Source organism: Protopterus annectens, chromosome 2.part2, assembly GCF_019279795.1.
Source record: "Protopterus annectens isolate FY-2018-M chromosome 2.part2, PAN1.0, whole genome shotgun sequence".
In the NCBI taxonomy this organism is placed as follows: Eukaryota; Metazoa; Chordata; order Ceratodontiformes; family Protopteridae; genus Protopterus; species Protopterus annectens.
This window is the reverse complement of record NC_056730.1, coordinates 609,372,110-609,396,301: the sequence shown is the minus strand read 5'-3', so window position 1 is coordinate 609,396,301 and position 24,192 is coordinate 609,372,110.

The following is a 24,192-nucleotide window of genomic DNA, read 5'->3' as shown; positions in this document are numbered from 1 at the left end:
TATATACCAAACCATGTTCTGCACAGCCACAAAGTGAAACCAGTATGTAGGACTATACAACAGTACATGGCACACTGTATGTGACACAATGCAACACCTAGCTACAGGAGGTGTATATGAAGCTAATGCATACAGACATTTGTCATCCATTTAAATATATGTACATTATGGTTACAGTACTAGCAGTACACCACACTACTTGTTGATAGCAATCCCCTTAGTAACATATGTGCACATTCACCACTATAGGTGGCATACTGCTGTACTTCACTTTACATGTTGCTAGATATGCACCTATATCCTGTGACACACATACCACTGAGGCCATGTTACAGGCATACCCACACACACATCAGACATACCTACAAGATGCAAGGGTATGGCAACCCAGATTACAGTTACCTGTGTACCATACATTAATGTGTCAGCACATACATAACCTCATGCCTGAGGTATGTGATGTGTGAGGACTACAGGTAACAAACAAAAGTGTGTTACCAATCCATGTGGATATAAACCATACTGTGCAGTTGAGGCATACAGCTTCAGGTAGTACTACAGTCCATATGTGACTTGTATTCACTAGTGTTAACAATCAATAAGCATACATGTACTGCTTTAGCCTACAAAGGCACACTCCATTCGACAACATGGGACTACATCACAACGTATGCCATACTGATTTCCCTGCCTGGCAATAGCATACGGACCTTTTGATGGGATTAGAGCTACAACACTACATACCATGGTATACATAGATTCCCACTAGGCTATCACACATATACACATCATTGACACATTCACATACACATTCTCCATCACACACAGTCAACCTCACATAGCATGTGTTGCAACAGGTACATGTGTGTGTGCATTGTGTCCTATCTAGCTGATAGGTTGTTATCCATAGGGCCTATGGAAGCCTAGACAAATGGTACCCTGCACTATAACACACATGTAATGTAGGTTCCTGTGCCCCTGTCATGCAGAGCCACAGGGGTGATTACCGGGTTGTGTTTCCTATCTCACATGTAATCATCATGGTTATTGATGGCAACTGCTAATGAGGACCTTCATATGTTGTTGATAGGTAGTTGGTTCCACAGTATGGTATGTGTCTGTGATGATGATGTGCCAGTTGAGCATGTTCTGCTTTTTACATTGCAAGGTGTTGATCAGTAGAGTGTGTATCTTGTCTGGTGTTCCATCTGTTTACATGGAGCACGTCCAACACCTGTGGGTTTACCATAGCTTTGTATGTTGGGCAGGGGTAGCCTCTGCGTAGGCGGTATGCAACACAGTGTAGCTGTGGTTTTGTAAGACAGTCAGCATAGGGCATCTGTTGGAATCTGATAATACTCTTTGTGAGGTATGTGTCTGGCATCTACTGTTGCTGTGTATGTCTTCTGAGGTACATACCAACAGGGACATTGTACTCTATGATGGGTGTTATGACTGATGAGTGGAGTTGAACCCTGACCTCTGTTTCCATGGATGACACACATTTACTGACGACATGTGGACTGTACTAGTTTTACATGACTAGTGTGGCACAGTGATCATCATTAGGGACACTACTGTCCACCTGTGTCCTGTAGTCTCTTATCACACCTTTGGTGTTGAGTACACTACCACCTATGTGTTAGTTCATGGGTGCAGAGCTTTTAATAAGAAGGATGGCAATACATGTACAACATTCAGCTGGAGAGTACATTTTAACATCCACTGGTGTACACATTGATATGCATATCCGCACATATACAGTTCACCTTTCATGGTGGGAAAATCAATTATGCAAAGGTTGAGGGGGATACAGTTATGTAATGATATTGCACAGTCTTGTGCAGAATACATGGAAGGTGTTCTCAGCCCATATATGTTTAGCAGGACCCCATATCTGGGAGACTATTTACCTAACAAAGCATACCCACAGCATTTGAACAACACATGTCATATGCCAGCACTGTATGCTGTCTTGTTTGACACACACTGCAACCTATATATATATATATGCACATAACAACCTGCACCAACATATAAATGTCCGCCCTTCACAAACAGTTGCAGTATGCCCCTTGCTCTACGGACATGTTCAGATGCTCATAAATCAGACACACATGTATCTCGACATATGTGTGTGCCATACAGACGCAAGGTCCACATTGTTGTAAGTCCATACACCTCACGGATGACCTGTTGGGCCTTGCTACAACATGGACAGTTGTCACATGTGTGCATACAGTAATAGTCCAAGGGTATACATAGCTGCAAATTATATATTACTATGCTAGCCTGCTACAGCGGTTGCTAATGCTAAGCTACACATTATGTGACTATCATGCATGTCTTACTCTGTGACATCCAAGTTTGTCTAGGTGTTTGCAATACTCCCCAAAACTGCCATTAAACGCAGTACTGTACAGACCATAGATAACATGTTCAGATGTTTGACATGTACTGCTGAGCTACAAATGTCACACTTATGTCCCACTGCACACAGCTACCCAACGATTTCTCCATGGCAATACTTATGCATGGCATCAGTGCATGCATACCTACTGCTGCCACATATGCATGTATCAGAGGATCAACAGTACTAACCATAACCATCTAATACCTGCCGGTAACTACAAACTGTTACATACCTGTATGTCCCTTCCAGGTCCGTCTGTGTATGTTTTTTTTTTGGGTACAGAAACGTACTGTTGTTTTTTTTTTTTGTTGTTTTTTTTCCTGCTTGGGGTTGTTCACTATGTGGAACTTGCAATGTAATGATTGCATGTGGGGATAGCAAGTACTATCTGCTTTTATAGGTATCTGCACATGTGCATGTGCTGCCATCTGCACCAATTGTTGCCCAGCATTTGGTAAATGCATACAGCCTGCTGAGTGGTAATTGCAGTACTCAATGTCATAGCAACCCAATGCTATAAATTGCTAAGGTATGTAGGCATAGCCCTTTCAGATATCCAGAGTGGGGCCCATGCTTAGGTTCATAGGTTCATAGGTTCATACTAGGCTATCTGCCCTAGGGCATTTGTAAGCCTAGCCAGAGTGTGTTTGGCTTTTGCCACCCATTTAAATGAATTTTACTATGTCCTTTTTCGAGGTTTAGTTTACTGTGCTTCTGTCTAACAGTGACACAGAAGTGATACCCGGGGTAAATCTATGATCTCCCATCCATTCATCCAGATTCCTCTTGAAGAGAGTCAGTGAGGGACTCTGCCTAACCTGGACTGGGATTTTATTCCAGAGTGAATGGAGCATCTGGGTTATAAATCTGTCCCTCCAGCATGTCCTATTTATTTCTGTGCTGAAGTTCAAGTCCCTTGAGCACGTAGCTTGATGGGATTTGGATTTTCTAAGCTGCAGCATGTCCATTAATTCCGAGTTGGACATGGCTTTATATGTCAGGCACAGATCGCCTCTAAGCAGGCGGTAAGCAACCAAGTAGAGCTGGAGTTTCTTCAACTGGGCAGCATATGGCATCTGTTTGAGCCCTTTGATCCTCTTGGTGAGGTATTTTTGGGGTCTTTCTAGTTGCTGCAGGTGTATGGTACATCCCAAAAGGGGCATTGTACTCAATTATGGGCCTGATGAGGGATGAGTAAAGAGGCACAATGACCTCCCCTGATCTACATGTGAATCCCTTCATGATTAGGTGGGCTATATAGAATGTTTTTCTAACCACTTTGGCCACGTGGTTGTCAAATGAGAGATTACTATCAACTTGGGTCCCCAGGTCCCTAATTACTTCTTCCATACTTAATAGATTACCACCTATGTGGTAATTTGTGGGCACTTTGTTTTTGCCAAAGTGGATGACTATACACATTTTGGCATTTAGCTTGAGGCCATGGCTCTGGCACCGATTGTCTGTTTCTATGAGACCCTTTTGGAGGATGCTTGTGTCAGCTGGAGAGTTGATTATGGCGCCCAGTTTGCAGTCATCTGTGAACTTGGTCAGCCACAGTCCTTCTGTGTTGGCCTGTACCTCCGAGAAATATAGACCGAACAAGAGAGGTCCCAGGACTGAGCCCTGAGGGATGCCACTCATAACTGGTTTGGAGTCTGACATGGCTCCAGCAATTCTAACCATGTGGGTTCTGTCCTTGAGCCAGTTTGCAACCCATCTAGTGACATAGGGGTTTATATTTAAGCTGGATAGCTTATCTATGATGCCCGAGTGGGGTATTGTATCGAAGGCTTTTGCGAGGTCCAGGTAGGCTGTGTGGACCACCTTCCCTTCGTCAATGGCCTTGGTGACTGTTTCAAAGAAATCAACCAGGTTTAAGAGGCAGGATCTGCCCTTAACAAAACCAAACTGGGTAGGATCCAGTGTCTGTAGTCCCCAAAATCTTTATTTATGAGTTCCATGATTATCCTTTCCATAGCTTTGCAGACCAAGCTAGTCAGGCTTATGGAGCGATAGTTTCCAGGATCCGTTGAGGCTCCACCTTTGTGGAGAGGGACCACTGTTGCTGTATGCCACTCTTTGAGTACATATCCTGCAGTAAGGCTGAGACTGAACAGTAGCTTTAAGTTTGGGTTCAGTTCATCTTGGAGTTCATGTAGGACGCAGCCTGGGACACCGTCTGGTCTCATTGATGCTGTGTTTTTTGCTTTGGAGAGGGTGGTTTTTACCTGAGCATTTGAGATATCAGGGGGCAGCTCTCTGCTGGAATAGATATTTGCTCTTTTGGTGGGGAGGGGGGGGGAGTTTGCGCTGAACCTGTCGGCTAGGATGTTGGCAATGTCTGTGGGTTCAGTGTATTTTTTGTCATTTTGGACTAATTCTGAGCATATCTGGGAATTTCCACCCAGGTTCCTAACATAACTAAAGAAAGCTTTGTGATTATCTTTAGTGTCCTGTACAATTTTTCTCTCGAAGCTGGCCTTCGATGATTTTATAAGTGCCCGTAGTTTTTTGCTAATACTGATCAGAGGTGCCTTCCCTTTTTAGGATTTTGCTCTATCATGTAGTAACTTCCTTCGTCTATTGTATAGTTTGTTTATGGCTGGGGTCCACCAGACAGGATGCCTGCCTTTGGGGGATTGGGTCTTAGTTTAATTTGGGATTGCATGATCCATGCATTCCTGAAGGTGTTCATAGAATGCGTTTATAAAGGATTCTGCGGTCTGGGCTGTATTATCCACAGGCCTGGGGGCTTTGAAGGATTCCACCTTGGTTTTGAGTAGTGTGAAGTTTGCTTTAGAAAAGTTTTTCACTGTGGTTTTCTGGGCAGGGGGTGGGGTCGGGATGTGGATATCCAGTGAGATTAATTTATGGTCTGATCTTACCAGTGAGGGATACATTTCTGGTCTGGAGCATAGAGTCCCCATGTTGGTGATGATTAGGTCCAGTATGTTTTCCCCTCTTGTGGGAGTGGTCACCAGTTGTTCCATAGCATTTGAGTTTATAAATTCTAGGAACCTTTGGGCTAGGGTGTTGGAGCTAGAGTAATGCTCCCAGTCTATGTTTGGGTAGTTGAAGTCGCCCAATATAATGGTGTTTGGAGAGACCTTCATATTTTCCAGTGTTCTCAGGAAGGCCGAGTGGGGTTCCTGGGTTTGGGAGGGTGGTCTGTAGCAGGCTATAAACTGGAAGGCAGTTTTACCCACTGTTAGTTGCTTGTTTGCTGTGGAGACTGTTGTGTAAGTCAGAAGGTTGGTATACGTCTTATAAATGAAGGTAGAGGTGTAGACAGTGATGTACATTTTGTACTCAGACCTGACTGTTGCCACTTCCAATACTGAGTTATCAGTGTAGAGTTTTACTCACCACTACAAATCTTTACACAACATTTATGTGACTATACTGGGAATATAAATGCACTGACTTCTGCAGGGTTTATGTTTTTACTGTTGACATTAGCACAGGGTTCACAGGACAACTGGAAAATTCCTGTACTGAGTATGCCCACATACACACTTGGTAGACCCTAAACACACAAGTATCTTTTAATTGGGGGGGAGGCTTACAAACTGAGAGCATTATGCAATAATGTGTGAATATTATCTTACTGGACTTGCAGGATTGGTGTGTACCTGTGGATTTATCAGGGCAGGTTGTCTGTCTGCATGGTTCCCACCTGTGAACCTACCCAGATGGTAGTCAGAGGTTACACTGTCATTCTTTGTCTGTGCAACTCACAGGTGTTTTCAGCACTGTTACAATGGCATTGTTACAGTCAGTTGCTACCAGTACATGGCTACATCCATTGGTATTTCTGTGTTATACTCCTACATAAGGGTATGCTTGGGGAGGTTCTAAGAAAGCTATTTGCAGAGTGTGTAACAGCAGTATAGCCTATATGCCAGTGTGTTTAGGCCTCTGCCATGCCTATGGAACAGTCAGATACATCTTTGCATGGTGTCATGGCTAGGTAGCTGAAAGTGAGGTACACCTTACACATAATAGGAACAGTAGGTGTATACTTCAGTGAAGCAGTGCATATGGATTAGTACTCCTTTCGTGACATACGAGTGGTGTCTACTGTTATTATTGTCAGTATTCATTGTGTAATAGCCCACCTTTCTGAGTGACGTCAGTATTTTTCTGAGGTATTCTGAGGGACACAGCTAAAATATGTTTCACAATCAGGGACATCCCTGGAAAGTTGACTGAGCTAGGAGGTATGGCCTCTTCCCTACTCAGATATGCCAGTGTTTGTGCTGCTATGATACTGTGTGGGGGTTGTAAAGTGCCTCTGCAACATTATTTTTTGCTTGATTGGCTGCTTCTCACATCACACTCATGTAATGCAATCCCACAACAATTGCTGGTAAAGATCCACAGAACAGGCTTTGTGTTATGGCCTTACTATTTTTCCTTTACATTCAGTCATTGTAATGCATGATATATTTTTTGCAGCACCAAGTTATTGTATATTTGTTGTGGCTTAGTGGCACTTCATGCAGTCTTATGTGTCCAAGGTCTGGGGTTCGTGACTGACAGAGGTATTTTATTTTGCTGCTGAACAGAACAAGGGCACTGACATAGAGTAACTAAGGCACTTTTAAGCAGTTGTAAGCAGGTTTGCATGGGTTTGCTCAATGCTTAGCGATGCTTAGCTAAGTGCACACATGCGCACACTCGCTTAAACCTGCTTACTATTGCTTAAAAGTGCTTACTTCCGCTAACCCCCACGCTAATTTCTTTGAAAGAAAAGAAAATGGGTAGATAGGAAAGTGGTGAAAAAGGGGGCACAATGAGGGAAAGACAGTAGGAAACAAGCTCGGGATGTGCAGGACATGTGTAGGGAAGGTCCATAGCTGCCCATTTCTTTACCAGCAACAGCTGTGCATATGTTGCAAATTTGGAGTGAAATTTGAAACCTTCCACCCCTGAGAGAGGGGTGAGGACAACAAAGTTTGTTGTACTGCCAATTATAATTATCAGTTTACATGTCCAGCAGACATGTGTGCGAAATGGGCAGCTATGTATGGGGTGTAATCTTTTTGCGGATACAGATTGCCCTTTTTTTTTTTTCAGGGGAGAGTGGAAAGTGAGGTAGAGGAAGTAGGTATAATTGGGGAGGTAGGTTGGGTAGGTAAACAGACAAGACAAACAAGATGCATACAGGGGCGGAGTATGACACATGGGGTGGTGAACACAACTGATGGGGACAGATGTTTGGAAATCGCAAGCCCATGAGCCCACAGATGGTAACAGTGGGACTGAGATCCCCACCCATGGGCAGTCACCACTGGACCTTCACAGACCCGAGGGTCACTGTGCTGGGGGCTGTGTAGGAGGGGCAGGCTCACCTGCAAGTCATGCCACTCTCGCCTTGAGCTGGCGTAGGGGATCAGCGACTAAACGCTGGATCTCCCTACGCACCACTACCTGGACCCTTCAGAGGGTGACAGGAGGCCCTTCTCCGCCCATGTTTGCAGGGGGGCGAGCCCCATCCCCTGCATCGCTTCCACCCAAAGGTGGCACAGGACCAATGGAGGAGGGTGGCATGGGCTGGGCACCAGACCTGCTGGTGCCAGGTGCAACTGCCAGCTGAGGTGGGACAGGTGGTTCAGCTGGGACCGGCCTTTCCATACGTTCTGTGATTAGGTGTGTTTAATTACAACATAGACAACAGCATTCCAAGTTAGTTGTAACAGCATGCAGTAATATTCCCATTAACCCAACACACCAGGGTTACAACAGTTGAACAGCAAGCATAACACATGCATGTATTGAACGACAGTGGACATTACAACAGCATGCAGGGATGATTGGTGGCAACAGGCCACCAAGATTGTGGTGTTTTAACAGGGGACATGCATCAAAGTAAATGCAGATTTTATATAACAATAGGACATATGTCCCAACAAATGTTATGAGATTTGACATACCCATTGAGGTTGTGGAATTGCATTGTTTATGCACATGGAGAAGGGTGTAAAATGAAACCTCCATTAACATTTTATTAGTACTTTAATTGTACACTAGATTCCTATTGACTGCAGGTGTATATCCCCTATATGTATTATTACACTAGGCAACATGCATTTGATTGCGTTATGGGTTTGGCTACTTCATTATATGCCTAACCTATATCTGACATAGTAACTGTCCAAGATGCAGATGTTACTGCTACATACTTGTATTAAATGTACTTGTTTATGTATATGCACATCTGGATGTGTTCACGTGCCTTTTTCACTTGTTTCCTACACAACCCTACTTTTCAGGTAGCACACTAACATTTCTGAAGAACACCTTGACAGGCTACTCGTATGCTTGATTTACCTATGCATGTCAGCCATTTCACAACTGTTTAGGACTGTTGCATACTTCACAGCTACTGGCACTTCTGTCATCCACTTTATATGGGACTGCACTACTGGGGGTTGTCAGCACTTAATACAACAGTAACATTTCTTCACTGCAAGGGTACAACAACATTTCTAAGTGGCACATACACACTGCAAGTATTATACCTTTCTTATTTACATTAAAACTCTTTTCTACAGGCTCTCTCCTTTATTTGACATTACACTGCATACAGTAGACATATTCAGGACAAATTATACCTTTATTGATAGGTTACAAGACTGTTTTTCAGGCTCACTCATTTTTTTTTTCTATGACAGTGCATGCAGAGATAGTATTCCAGACATGTTTTTGCTTTATTCATGGGTTACTACACTCTATTCCTGGCTGTCTGACTTATGATATGTAACAGTACATGCAGAGGATTTATTCAGGGAATGAATGTTTTATGCTTCACAGCTACTGCCACTTCCTTCATCCACTTCCTATGGGACTGCACAACTGTGGGTTGATAGCACCTAATACAGCAGTACTATTTATTTATCACAAGGAGACAACATTTCAAAGTAAGTGACACAGACACACTACAAGTTTTATACCTTTATTAATTACATTGAACACTCTTTTCTGCAGGCTCTCTCCTTTACTTGTTATTACAGTGCATATGGAAGACATATTCAGGACATGTTATACCTTTCTTGATAGGTTACAACACTCTTTTTCAGGCCTGCTCACTTATATGTTATGACAGTACATGCAGGGATAGTATTCCAGACTTATTTTACCTTGATTGGTGGGTTAGTACACTCTATTTCTGGCTCACTGATGTTTGTTATATAACAGTACATGCAGAGGATTTATTCAGGACATTTTATTGCTGTATTATTGGGCTGAAACACTTTTGTCATGCTCACTCACATATATCATGTAACAATACATGCAGAATATTTACTAACCTACCTGGTGGTGCAGCCTTAGTGGCCTATCTGCATAGGCTTGCTGATTCATAGCATGAGCACCTGCAGCTGTGGAGTAAATAAAGGGATATAGAGACATACCTATCCATTATTTGGACTATATTAGCTTGTCTTAGATACTGCATTCCATGGCTACCTACTTAGTAGTGGGGCATCACGCATTTGACGGGCCTCCTGGATCCACTGGTTCAGAAGGTCCTGCTTCCACCTCTTCAGGTCTGCATAGTGGTGACGGACCTGCTCACCAGTCCGAGGGATGCCTGTGACACTGGTGAGTTTATGAGCCAACCGGTTCCAAGCCTTTGCCTTATACTCCATTCCTTGGAACTGGCCCTGCAGGATTCGAGTCTCATGCCGATGGACTAGGAGCCAAACCATGTATTTTGACTCATCGATGCCCCAGCACTGTGCTTGAAAGCGTGTACCCTCTCCAGCACCAGACATTCTAACTGCAGATGGGAGCTACAATCAGTTATGGCGAGTATTCCCGCCTATGCAGCTTAAATATGCCGCATTTCCCGCACTTTTCTGTGATTGGCTGTTTTTGAATATTCTCGGCTGACTGCAGACCTGCTTAGCAATGATTAATCTAACATTTATTACTATATATATGTTAACAGTGGACGTTTACCCTAAGCTGTTGTTGCTTAGTGGTTCAGTACTTTGATTATGGTGCATAGTGTCCTGGGTTCAAACCTTATCATTGCTTTACATTTTACTACTGTCCAGACAGGTTAGGGGGCGTGTCTGTGGTTAAACAACTTTGCTCTATGTTGCTCCATGTTGCCCGACGGTGCGCTGGTTGGCACGGCGCGCACCTCCACATAAACCGATTCCACTGGGTAAAGCGCTATTTAGCTATGGGCAACTATATTGTGCTGGGAAAGTGCGATTTAGCTATGGGCAAGTACATTGCGCTGGGTAAAGCACGAGTTAGCTATGGGCAACTATATTGCACTGGGTTAAGCGTAGCTTAACTGCGGGCAATTATATGTCAGGTTCCTTTATAAATATACATTTTGTTCACTGATACATAAGCCATTTCAATGCTTTTTAGTAAAAGTTTAATCATATAGGTCAGGAATTATTTCATATACTAATTTGGAACATAAAATAGGAAAGGGAGTGGTGGGACTCGAACTGTGAATGCCTCCGCTTTGTGTGAATGCTCTACCACTACAGTGTTACTACTTAGTGAAATTTGCATAAACATTCCTTATTATGCTCTTCCATGTCGTGATTTCTAACTGCAGCTAAGTGATGGGCACACCTGCGCACACACATGCAAATACGGGCAGCTATATTGGGAATTAGAAAAAAAAATAATGTTTTACTTTTTATAACTGTGCTGGGGGTTTACAATGTCAGGGAGTGTGGTGTTGGGTACATGGACATTTGAGCGGACCTGGCCTTGTGTGTTGACATTTTGTTTTTTCAGACACTTGCAGGGGCGTAGACCTTTACACTGCTCGGCAGTCGGACACGCCCCCTGCTTGCCTGCACGGTCCGTGTTGGACTTGGGGTAGGGTCAGTGTGCCCTCATGAATATTCATGGCACACTGACATCATACCATTCAACTGCAGCCTCCAAGTAAGACTTATTTAGTCTTACACAGAGGATTCATGAATCCAGGGGTTTGTTTTATGTGATTGGGGAGTCTGTTCCACAGTAGCAGTATCCTGTGCAAGATATACCTGCCTTTCCAAACCATTCTGTTGATGCTGCAGAAGAGGTTTAGATCCATAGACTGTGTATGTCTGATGCCATTTGCCTTGCTGATGTGCAGTAATCCATCAGTAAAGTTTCGGAAGATGCTTTGAATGCCAGACACAGGTCACATTTTAGCAGTCTGTAGGATACCGAGTATAGTAACAGGGCTTTGAGTCAGTTCATGTAGGACATGTAAGTTAGACCTTGTATACTTTTAGTAAGGTATCTGTATGGGAATTCCAATTATTGCATGTGTCTGGACAGATACATTCCAAAGGGGGCATTATATTCAATGATTGGCCTAATGAGGTCTGATTAATGACATCTTTGTTTATAAGTTGTGTAATATAGAAAGTCTTTCTTACAATAGACACATGTTGGTCAAAGTTAGGTCACTATCCACATAAGTTCCCAAATCCTGAACAACTAGGCCAACTGTTAGGGTTATATTGTCATTGTGGTAGTTCCCTGGGGTAGATGATTTCCCAAAGGATACAGTAATGCATTTTTTAGTATTCAGTTTCAGTCCATGATTCTGACACCAGTTATTTATATAATGTGAATTTTACAGATATTATTTACTATATCCATGAGTACTATAAAAGAGATGCTTTTCTCCATACCATTGACGAGCATAACACATGGCATTTCTGATGGAGAAAAAGCCAGAACTGTAAAGTTAAGGAAGAATAATTGTGTGTGTTATTACAAATATCTGTCTTGTCTTATTCTGAAATGCAGCAGTGGTTCACAAAAGGTGAAGAGCAAAGTGAATGATAAGGAAAGGACAATGAGAGCATATATTAAGAAAATGAACATTTGTACAATGAGCTATGGATTATGATTTTACCTTAAAGGGCAGCTCCACCAAAATATCAAGTTTTAAACATCACAAAGTACTTTTCCTTTCCTTTAATCCATCTCCAAGAATGCCAAGTACAAAGAAGACATAGCTCACAGGTTCATAGGTACATGTTAGACATGCAGTATGACAAGTGTAAACCCAATAAATTTAAGTTGCATTACCTACCCCAGTCAAGTAAAACCATATTACGTATCCCAGGTATGAATTAATGAACACCAACTAGTTGTCAAGACTGATTTTAAAGACAGCATATGTGATGCTTTGTTTGATGTGTAGTGGATGTCTATTCTATAACTACCAGATATGGTGAGTTAGAAATCTGTCATGTCAGCAGGTCCTGATTATCTTTCACTGAAAGTTAAGGTCTTTGTTGTGAGTGTTTGTTATGCTAGTGGTCTTCTGTAGATGAAAGAGCTCAAGCAGGACCAGAACCTTCACAACACAAAGATCAGGCACAGATCACCATGAAGAAACTTGTATGACACAGGATATGGTGAGGGGGGTTCTGTTTATCAGAGTAACTCATGGATTTTAGAAGAATAATTTTCTTATTTAGGAATCTTTGGGTCTCTTCTAAAAGGGTAAAATGTTTGGAGAGGTGCATGCCAAAGGGAACATTACATTAGATGATAGGTCTAATGAGAGAAATATAGAGAGGAATTATGACTTCATTATTCCTAGAGGAAATGCCTGTGGAAATTAAATGTAGCTGGTAGAATGATTCCCCTTGATTGAGATGGGTAATCAGTGCATAGTTTTGGTATTCAGATCTCTAATGATAGTGTTGGTTTGAAGGGCTGTCTTTAATAAGGTATGATCTAGAGGAATTTTGGCTTCCTAAATAAAAATGCACTATAGTTTTAGCATTAAGCTTGTTCTTATGGTCAGTGTAGCAGGCAGTAGCCAGATGAAGCCCTTGTTCGAGTATGTGAGTGTTCACATACGATTGTACTATAGCACCAAGTTTTCAGTCACCAGCAGACTTAACTAATCATAAGCCTTTGATTTCCACTTTGAACTGATTAGATTAAGCAGACATGATCTGACTTGGACAAAGCCAAATTGATTTGGATTTAAAGACTGGAGCTTCATATGTCTTTATTATAAACACAACTATGATACAATACATGACTTTACAGGTGCTACTAGTGAGATTTATGGACTTGTCATTACCTGTATTTGTGGTGGGGCACTCTTTTCTAATGATAATGCTATGACAGTTTTCCAAATGTCTGGTACATAACCAGTTGAAAGGCTAAGGCTAAACAGGTCCAGAAGTGGGTAAGTAAATCTATATTTACCACTTACTAAGAGAACCAGTTATGTTGTCTAGGTCCATGAAAGTAACATTTGCAGTCTGCAATTGTGTAGATGGGAACTGATCAAGACAGATTTTTGGGGGGAGGTATAGTTTAATGGGCAATGTGGGGGGAGTCAAGGATATGTAGGTGGGGGAGACATTGATTTAGAAACCTCTAACAGGCATGAATAAAAGATGATAATCTAAATATTCAAGAAAATGAATGAGGAAAGAATGGCATTGACAGGGAGATGAAATGAAGATACAGTATTTCTCCTTTCCATAAATTCCAGAGCTAAGTCAAAATCTGGGGAGATAGAATCCTCAAAAAACCTAGGGCCATTTTGTGCCAGCCTGAAATGTTGCAAAGAACTGTTCATTAAAAAAGACATGGGTTGGGATTCAGAAGAAGAGTGGATACAACTCAATGAAGTCTCATGTTGAGGTGAACTTTTCTATCTAAAATGCAAGTAGTGATTCACAAAGAGATCTCTGAACAGAATGTTCATGAGTAATTAAGTTGTTTATTGAGCTGCAGTGAGCTAGCTGGGTCAGATTAATTAATGGTAAGTGTACATGATCTGTATTCAAGAACATCCCCACCACATTTGTAGTGCTTTCTAGTCACTCAGAAAGATTGCACTAACCATACATAAAGTTTAATCTTTGTGGAAACCTTTATGAAACCCCTTTGATATTTAAGTCTGCAAGAAAATTAGTAGGAAAATTAAAATTAGGAGGAAAAAGGTGTGACTTATGCATGTGCTGTCTGTTCATTCAGAAAGGTATACCTTTAGTATAGGCATTAATGAATCCCAGGGACTGTCTTATTAGACCACCCGTTTTGTTTAAAATGCTATCTTGCCTAGCAATGTGGCAGTGTAATAATGGAAGACTGAGGTCTTTGGGCTGCTGACTAGCTTGGTAATTATCAGATGACTTTTTTTAATTTATTTAAAAAGAAAAAGTAATGTTGCCACCTAAAATTCACTGCAATTGCACAGAGAAGCTACCTCAGTTGCCTTCTGCCATTTACATAAAAAATGGTTATTCTGAATATATATTAACATGCAACACCAAACATGATCAGCCATTCAATAGTGCAGTCTTGATTTTATGAATAGCGGTCTCAATTAAGCTTGGTCACTGAATAGCAAGCTGCTTATGATGAGCAACAATTTACTGGATTGGTTTCAGAAATTTCTGTCTGGTGCTTAGCTACTACAAGTCCTTCACCATAAGTGCAAGCTTTGTTAAATCCCATGCAAAATGTATTTCACTTTTTGACTTTGGTAGTAGTTGCTGGAATTTTGAGAAATTTCCCATCAGCAATATTAGTTTGCAAAATGATACAGGTGAAGCTACAACATAAGCATATAATACCATTTCAGATCTATCTCCCAGTGGTAACCCTACTCCATGACAAGCAGTGATGCCAGAATCAACTCCTGAGGAACTTTATCTCACAGAGAGTAACATGATGAACAATTTATATGCAAAACAGCCTTCTATGAGCTTCCTAAAATTTCAGCTCACAATAAACCAACAAAGCAGCAACAATTGATTGGATACTGATCAACAATCCAACAAAATTACAGTAGAGAAGGCAAGGCTGTGCACAGAGGATCAGGCTGTTGTTCTCCCATGAGTCAGCTGATTTCTGGACTATTTATTTACAAGCTGGGAAGGGAAGCCTGAAAAGAAAAAAAAGTACTGCCAAGCCCACAATGAAATCCAGTGCCAAGCCTCAAAAAAAGATCTAGAAAAAGTCCAAGGCTAAAGCCACCGCAAAGGTGAAAAAGCCTAACTCCGTTTCCAAAAAAGGTTAAGAAGCCAACCAAGGCAGTAGGGTGCAGCAAAGAAACCGATTAAGGCAGCAAAGCCCAAATCAAAGGCAATGAAACCAAGAGACAGACTGTTGAAAGAATGAACTGTTTAAAGCAGTGCTCGCACTAACATACACATATTGGTGCAAAAGTATATTACCTTTCACTTTTTTCTTATATAAACTGACTTTGTGCACTGGTATGGATTGAAATAGGACATTTTCTGTTGTTAAATTATATTTTTCATCTTCTAAAATTTTTTTTCTTTAATCCACATTCTGAAATGTGTGGCAAATCGCTAGCTGGGTTTGGCCGTTAGTCATTTTGAATTTGAGGACACTCCCCTTCCAAGTATCTCGTGTAGGTTATGTTTCCTATTTTGGGGCTAGTCTCAAGTGTTTTTCTTGTGGCAAATGTTTTTATTTCTTGCGTACAGTTAAACTGCTCGACCAATTATTTGCTTGCATAATGTTACACTGATCACAGCTCCTTTTTATTAGTACCTTAGCATATTTATAACTATCTAGCAATACAATCAAACTGCTGCATAAAATATTCTGAAAACAGTAGCAGTCTTACAAACAGGTAATAGCAGCAAAAAAGCTACACACCCTCACCTCCTCCTATATGTGGATTAGACCACTGCCTTTACCGAAATACCACTTCCACCCTAAAATGCAAGTTCTACTATCACTTCTCTTGTTAGCTCTCACTACAATAGCATTCATACCAACATACCACTAGATAACACTTCCTATCATACAACACATACTATAGCACATACTAAAGCCCACATCAACTTTACCATCTGTTGTACATTATGTAATGATTGTACTGTATTGCACACAAACAAGACCTACCTACCAGATCCTTGCATTAGAAAAACTTCCTGCAGATCCTTCACAGATATAGCACATGCAATTAAACATATTCTTATTATAAGCACAATACTTCTCATCTGAGGAGACATACACCCCAACCCAGGATCATGTAACAACATACTCTCAAACAAACTAAAATCTGATCTACTGAACATTAATATAAACACCAGAAGCATCTCCAACAAACTCCCTGACCTACATGCATTTATAAACCACTACTCCCCTGATATACTAACCATAACAGGGACCTGGCTAAAACCTGGCACCAAAAATGAAGAAATTCTCCCTCCAGGATATGATATCTTAAGGCTAGACATAACAGGTAGGAAGGAATGTGGAGTAGGAATTCTTTTCCAAAAAATCACTCAGCCTCCAACCTCTACAAATCCCTCTACCCACATTTCAAAATGCTGAAACCTTAGACTCTGTTCTAGCTATAAATCACACAAAAAAAAAAAATCAACATTCTCTGTAGCTATATCCCTCCAGGAAACAACACCTCCATAATTAAAGAAATCCTTCAATGAGTCAGACATAACCTTCCAAAAGAGACTATTCTACTAGGTGACCTAAATACCAACTGGCTGGCCTGTAACTCTGACAATCCCACCAACCAAATCAACCTGTTTGGATTTACTCAGCTTATTCAAGAACCCTCCAGAATAATTACAAAATCCTAAAAGAAATCCATTATTGATTGGACACTAGTAAACAGCTGAAAGAAAACTACCAGACAGGATGCCTACCAGATGGGCTTAATGATCACCACCCTACATTCCGCCTAAGGAAACGTACCAGCATTTCCAAGCCTATAATCTATAGACAAATCAGGGATGTCTGCAAACTAAACCCACAGGATCTAAACAATATATTAAAACAGAGCAACTGGGAACCTCTACGAATCTTAGGATTAGATCAGGCGGTGGACTACTTTAACAATATATTCACTAGTGTCCACATTCAGTTTCTCCAATCAGAAAAATTAGGGCTAAGGAAAATTATACTCCATGGCTAAGTAGGGACACAAGAGTAGGCAATGGAAAAAGGATAGCTATAACCAAGCCAATTAAAACTACAAACAACTTAGGAATCTGGCTAAAAAACAAACCAAACTTGATAAACAAAACTACTTCCTTGGTCTCCAAAACAGACATTCAAAAGACCCCCCAAATTTTTGGCATGCTATCAATTTTCTATTAAAACCTGGAAAAACAACCACTCCTACCCCCACCTCCCCCAATAATAATAATAACAACATAGCTTTCCAACTTAATTATCACTTTACTAACTCAATCCAGATGCTGTCCACCCAACTATCCAAAAAATAGCTCTTCATCTGCCTCTAGTAAATGTCCAGATGACATGCCTTCCTTCACTCCCTCACCTGTTCCTATCTCTAAAATCAAAAAACTCCTCCTAAACTTGAAACCTACCACTCTTGCAGCTGACAGTATACCTGCTAACTTCCTAAAAATAGCAGCTGAATCCTTATCTTACCCAGTTTCAATCCTTATCAACCGATCTATTCAAGAAGCCTATGTCCCTCTACTATGGAAGATATCATGCATTATACCTTTACATAAAGTGGCAATTCTTATGATTTCTCAAACTACCCTCCAATAGCCATACTTCCTCCCTTATCTAAGCTTCTTGCGAAATGTATTCACTCCCAAGTTATGCAATTCCTGAACACTCATAAGCTCCTCTCCACCAGTCAGCACGGCTTCCACCCACAGCACAGCACAACTACTGCTCTTCTCTCTTTTACTAATCAGGTTTACCAGCATAGAAACAATAATAATTATGTATCTGCTATTTATTTAGCTCTCTTTAAAGCTTTTGACATGGTCTCACACAAAACTTATAGATGCTCTAACCTCCCTATCCTTTGCCCCCTCTGCCATCTCCTGGTTCAAAAACTATCTCTCAGACAGACAGCAATCTGTCCAATGGCAAGGTGAACTATCTCCTCTAATTCCAACTACCATAGGTGTACCACAAGGCTCAGTCCTGGGCCCACTACTTTTTTCTGTCTTCACAAACAATCTGCATACCACCACCCAGCAGGCCACACTTATACAGTATGCAGATGACTCAATGCTTATCTGCTCAGCCCCATCTCTGACCACCCTACAGCAGCTGACCAAAGAATCCTTTACCTCTGTTGAAAGCTGGATCACTGACATCCAACTTATTCTAAACCCCAACAAGACTAAATTACTCCAGTTCACCCCTACTAAATTTAAATCTACTCCCCTAACTTTCTCTATCACCTATAGAAATGGCACTATTATCTCTACTATGGCCCATACTAAGCTCCTTTGGGTAGAAATAGACTAAAATCTTTGCTTTGATGTCCATATTGCTCAGACCATCCAAAAAGTCCATAAAAAATGGGAACTCTTTATAGACACAAACATTTTCTCACAGACAAAGCACGAATCACCTTAGCTCAAACTCACCTACTGCTCACCCTTATGTATGCAGCACCAATCCTGACCCACATTAGAAAAACTGACCTTGACAAAATTGAGTCATGTTAAAACAAAGTTGCCAAATTTGCTAACAAACAACTCTACCTTCAAAACCCATCACTGCCAGGCACTTAGGGATATTCAATGGCTAGAATTTCCTCAACTACTCACCTACAAACAGTGCCTTCAACATCCTGAAGTACCCTGACAAAACTCCAGCTCTACAACAACTACTGTCCTACTATTATACTAATCATCCACTCCATTCTACCAATAAATCTCTCCTCTGTATAACTAGTGCCAACAATACTGCAGGGAAAGCTCTATACTCTCATGCCATAGCTAAAAACTGGAATAACCTCCCCTCTTCTATAACTTCTTCCTCTACTATCACACAATTCAAAAAAATCACTCAAATCACACCTCAGGAAAATCTGGATTTGCCCATGTATAACATAAAGATGACTGTATTTCTTATTCCACTTTGCCTTCTTCCTAATCTTCATACTGTTGAAATAACACAAGATTATAAGGTCTAGACTTGTAGACTTGTAATTATTTCATAGTTTATTGGAACACTTTAAGCTCACTATTGTTATTATGCATGTCTCTGTGCTATCATTATCTGTTTGTCTATTTTTGTTACTTGATCTAATTGTGGAGCTTTTCTCCCCGGGCCTCCCCTGAAAATGGACCGGGTCCAGTTGGATTATCCCAGTTAACTAATGTAAAAATAAATAAATAAATAAAAGCTGATACCCTTCCAGACATCCTAAGTGATCATCTCCCAATCTATGTTATAAGGGACAATGCTCTTATAAAAAGCAGCACCAATATAATAACGCTCACAACCTCTCCTCCTTCCAGCCAACTCATTTATCTCCAATCTGAAAGCTGTCATCTGGAAGGTAAAACAAACTTTATACCTGGATGAAGCCATAGCCTTGATTAACACTACATTCATGAATATACTAAACAGTCATGCTCCCATTAGAAATGGAAGAGTTATGACAAACACTGTTCCCTGGCTGTCTAAAGATGCTAGAGAATTAATGAAAAAGCAGGATAATGCATAGAAAAATGGAGGAAGTATAGTACTATATGTAGCCTTCAGTTTTACAAAGAATTAAAAAATGCTACCAAAAATAAGAGCAGAACTTAAAAAAAAAAAGAACTACCATACTAGACTACAAATTGAGAACCAAAGCAACCCTAAACCCTTCTGTCAGCCATAATCATCTCCTAGATGCAGGTCAATGATTACAGCCCACCACATGTTTAACTAACCAGACAAATAGTATCTCTAACCAAGCACTCATTTTATACAAACAGCTACCTCTCTTATTAATACCCCACCCACCACACCCTCTTTAAAACCGCAAAGCTGCCAAAAGATCTTTGCCTTCTAAACAGTACCTACTGCTATGATCAAGAAGCGGCTCCTTAAAGTTAAACTTATCACCGTGTCCCATATAAAATACCAGCTGAACATATTAAACTAGCAGCAGAAGCCTTATCCTACCCAGTCTCAATACTAATAAATATATCAATTAAGGAAGGATATGTTTCCACACTTTGGAAAAATAATATATCACACACAAATCTTATCTCCTCCATCAAAGATACTAGAAAAGTGCATTCATAGACAAGTCCTAAACTTTATTACAAAAAACAACCTTCTCACCCCATCCCATTATACCAGTAAAGACAGAATGGGGTCATCTCCCCAGCACTACAACTGTACTTCTAAACTTTATCATTGCACTCGAGCAGAGTAAGAATAATGTCAGCTCTGTCCAGCAATGTGCTTGGATCTGTCCAAAGCATTTGATATTGTATCCCATCAGAAACTATTACTTAAACTATTTTCATTATCTGTAGTATCATCATCATTATCCTGGTTTCATAGCTAACTGCCAAACAGGATACATACATTTAAACAGGAAAACAACATCACCACCTTTTCCCTGTAACATTTGGAGTCTCCCAAGGCTAATTATTAGGTCTTCTGCTGTTCAATATCTTCACCAGTGATCTGCACACTGCAAGTAAACATGCATCCATCATACAATATGCAGATAACTCTACACTGATGTGTTCTGCAAATAATATAGACAAACTGCAACATCTAACACAAAAATCCAATACTTCCATTGAGGCATGGCTAATAGACTCACAATAACTATTAAAGCCACAAAAAACAAACCTGATCCTATTCACCCCAAAGCAACTAGCTCCACACAGACAGCTATTTACTATCACTTACTCCAATAATATTGCAACAGAGCTAGCAACCAGTATCACACTATTAAGAGTTATTATTGATGACAGTCTGAAATTTGACCACTACATAAAACAGGCAATAAAGAGTACTCACCCAAAACTAAAGACCCTCTACAAGATCAAAAAGTACTTAACAGACAAAGCCAGAACAAGCATAGCATCTGCTTCCTTCTCCCTACCCTCCTTTATGCTGCCTCCATACTCATCAACCTGCATTCCACCTCACTCTCCTCACTAGGCCAGTGTTACAACAAAATAGCCAAATTTACCTCAAACCAGTTACCAAACTCACCACTGTATACCTCTAAAACAACTTCAGTGGCTCATGCAACAACACTCCCCAAATCACTTACAATTATTGACTAACCACAAACTCATACCTTACTGAAAAGTGTCCTAGCCAAATCAACATGTTCTAGAAATCACTGTGGTCTATCAACAAGCTGTTACTGAATGTAAGCAAGTCCAAGGACACTGCTGGAGATACACTGTACTTCTATACAGCAGAAATTTATAACTCTGTACCCCAAGCTCTTAGACCAAATGAGAATGCTAAATCATTCAAAAATCAGCTAAAGCAATATGTATCTAATACAAGGCTATGTTCATGCTTCACTGCTGGCTAGGCCCTTTCCCTGACTCTGCCTATATTTTCATACAACTCAAACTCATCCATGTGCATTTCTCTAGTCTATTCTCCCCTCACACTTTCTTAGCTTCTACCTAACTTTCATTGTCAGCTTTAACTGCCACAAATCCTAGTATGTTTTGGAAAACATACTGCTTATTGTGTATCTAAACATCAAGCTTGTAAATAAATTTAACTGCTATACATGCTTTACTAAAGTATTTGTATATCCATATGTTTCTGTTACATATTGCTTTAAATACTTGTATGTTATCTGTCTAACTTGTAACTACTGTGGAACTTTTCTCCCCAGGCCTCAGTTGGACTATCCTGGCATCCAAAGGTGTAGCCAGGCATACTCTTTGTACACTACTGAGTAAATGTTTTTCCTGAGCATCACATCAACATGGCTTTTTTTCAGGACATACTATGTCTACAACTGCCTGAAAGAATGCCTTTCACAACAAGTGCAATATTGGTATCTAGAAACAACATTTTAAGAGAGTTAGTGAGAACAGCTGAAAATGCTGCTTACATTTATTAACTGCGTGAGGGGCAGCATTTTGAGAGCTGTGTCAATATTTAAGTGAGAGGTGTCCAAGGGAGGTAAAACTCTCAGCTTGTGAGTAGAAAATGTAATTTGCTTGCTGCAACCCTGCTGGTAACAAATGAAATAAATAATCAATGAATAAATGATTAAGTAAATAAATAAATAAACAAAAGGCATAAAAGTCAGAAACTGTGACAGTAAAGAGAGATTGGGGCCAATATTTTTCTATCATTGCATCATCGTGCAATGTGTCAAATGTAGATGAGAAATCAAGATGAACCAAGACTGAACACACTTGCTAATTTCTCTGCAACAGGAGTTCCATCACAACCCTAATCAGACAGACTCAATGCTATGATGACTAAAAAAAAGTTAAACAAGCACAGAAAAGGCCAAGGCTTATCAAATATAATTCAGGCTGACCATAAACCATCTCCTCAATAACCTTATTTGTAAAATGTATGCTACAGGCTGGGTAATAATTCGCCATTGTTTGTGGACGCAAGTTTGACTTATTGCTAATGAATGCTACTATATCTTCTTTAAGTGATGATAAAAAATACTCATTCTTAGGGTGGAATGTACAGTGTGTAAATGTATCCAATCAAGGGGAGCCAGATAGTTTATTTTTTCTTTCTTTTTTTTTTTTCTTTCTTTCTCTCTGTTTTTTCTTTTAACTTTTGTTGACTGGGATAGTACCACTATCGGGTTCATATCACGTTATCGAAAGCAGATAACGTCGAATGCCACAATGTCGAACCCTATGCAGCGAACGCTAAAAATAACGAAGCTGCAGAACATTGAATTTTTTCCTAGGGAAAGAATTTGGTTGTCCATTTCTGTGGCTTCGCTACTTTTAGCACTGTGGTGGAAAGTTACGGGGATTCAGGTAAGTGTGTGATTGTGTGGATGTTAGGTTTAGGGTACGGGTTACATGAGTTAGGGTTTGGGTGCTAGTGAGGTGAGTGTGCGATAGTGACAGAGTTTAGGGTTGGGGCGGGTTAAGTGAGTTAGGGTTAGGGCACGGGTAAGGTGAGTGTGCGATAGTGACGGACCTTAGGGTTAGGGTTGGGTTAAGGTAAGTGGATAGATAGTAGTGTTGGTATAGTTTAGTGTAGGGTTAGATGTATGATTTTAAGTGTAAGTGTGTGGATTGCTGTTTTTTTGGTGTGCCTGTGTTGTGTGAATGTGTTTCAGAATAGCAATTTTTTTCCCAGGGAAAAATTTGCTGTTCTGAATGTTTGATATTGTGTGCTTTAGATTATTTAGTTTTGATTAAATGGTGTTCAGTGTTTTTGGTTTTCGATGACGTGATATAAATGCCCACTGTCCATAGCCTAATCATACTGACAAGGGACAGCTTAGTCAAGATACCAAACAAATTCCCCTGCTTTTTTCATATGTGGATTTAGAAGATGGTGAAGGCCAGTGCTGGTGTTGTTACAGGAGTGACTGAGAAGTACATGCTGTAGGAAATGCAGCTATTGACTGGGAACCTGAAAGTTTAGAGACCATGGCATTACATAAAATGTGCTATGGACATGAATTGAAGAACAGTATACTGATGTCTCAAGGTATGGAGACTGCTGCAAATGCTGCTTGACTCAGATGGGCCATTGGAAGTGAGAGCCCAGCAAACTAGAAGGACCATTGAAAGGTGCTAAAGAACTGCATTCTGATATCACAAAATAAGGTGGTTAATTTATGCTATTTGGGTGAGATGTTGATCTTTTAACAAGAAGAAGAAAAGAGACGCATAGACATTTGTATGAAGCTATGGTGAGTGGTGTTGCTTCAAGACCATTTGGATGATAAAAAGTACATTTTCAATGTCTAACGGATAGTGCAGATCATCATTTGTTCTGAAAGGAAGCAGTAAAACCTCTTCAATTAACTGTTGTGGGTCTTAAAGCGATCATTCATT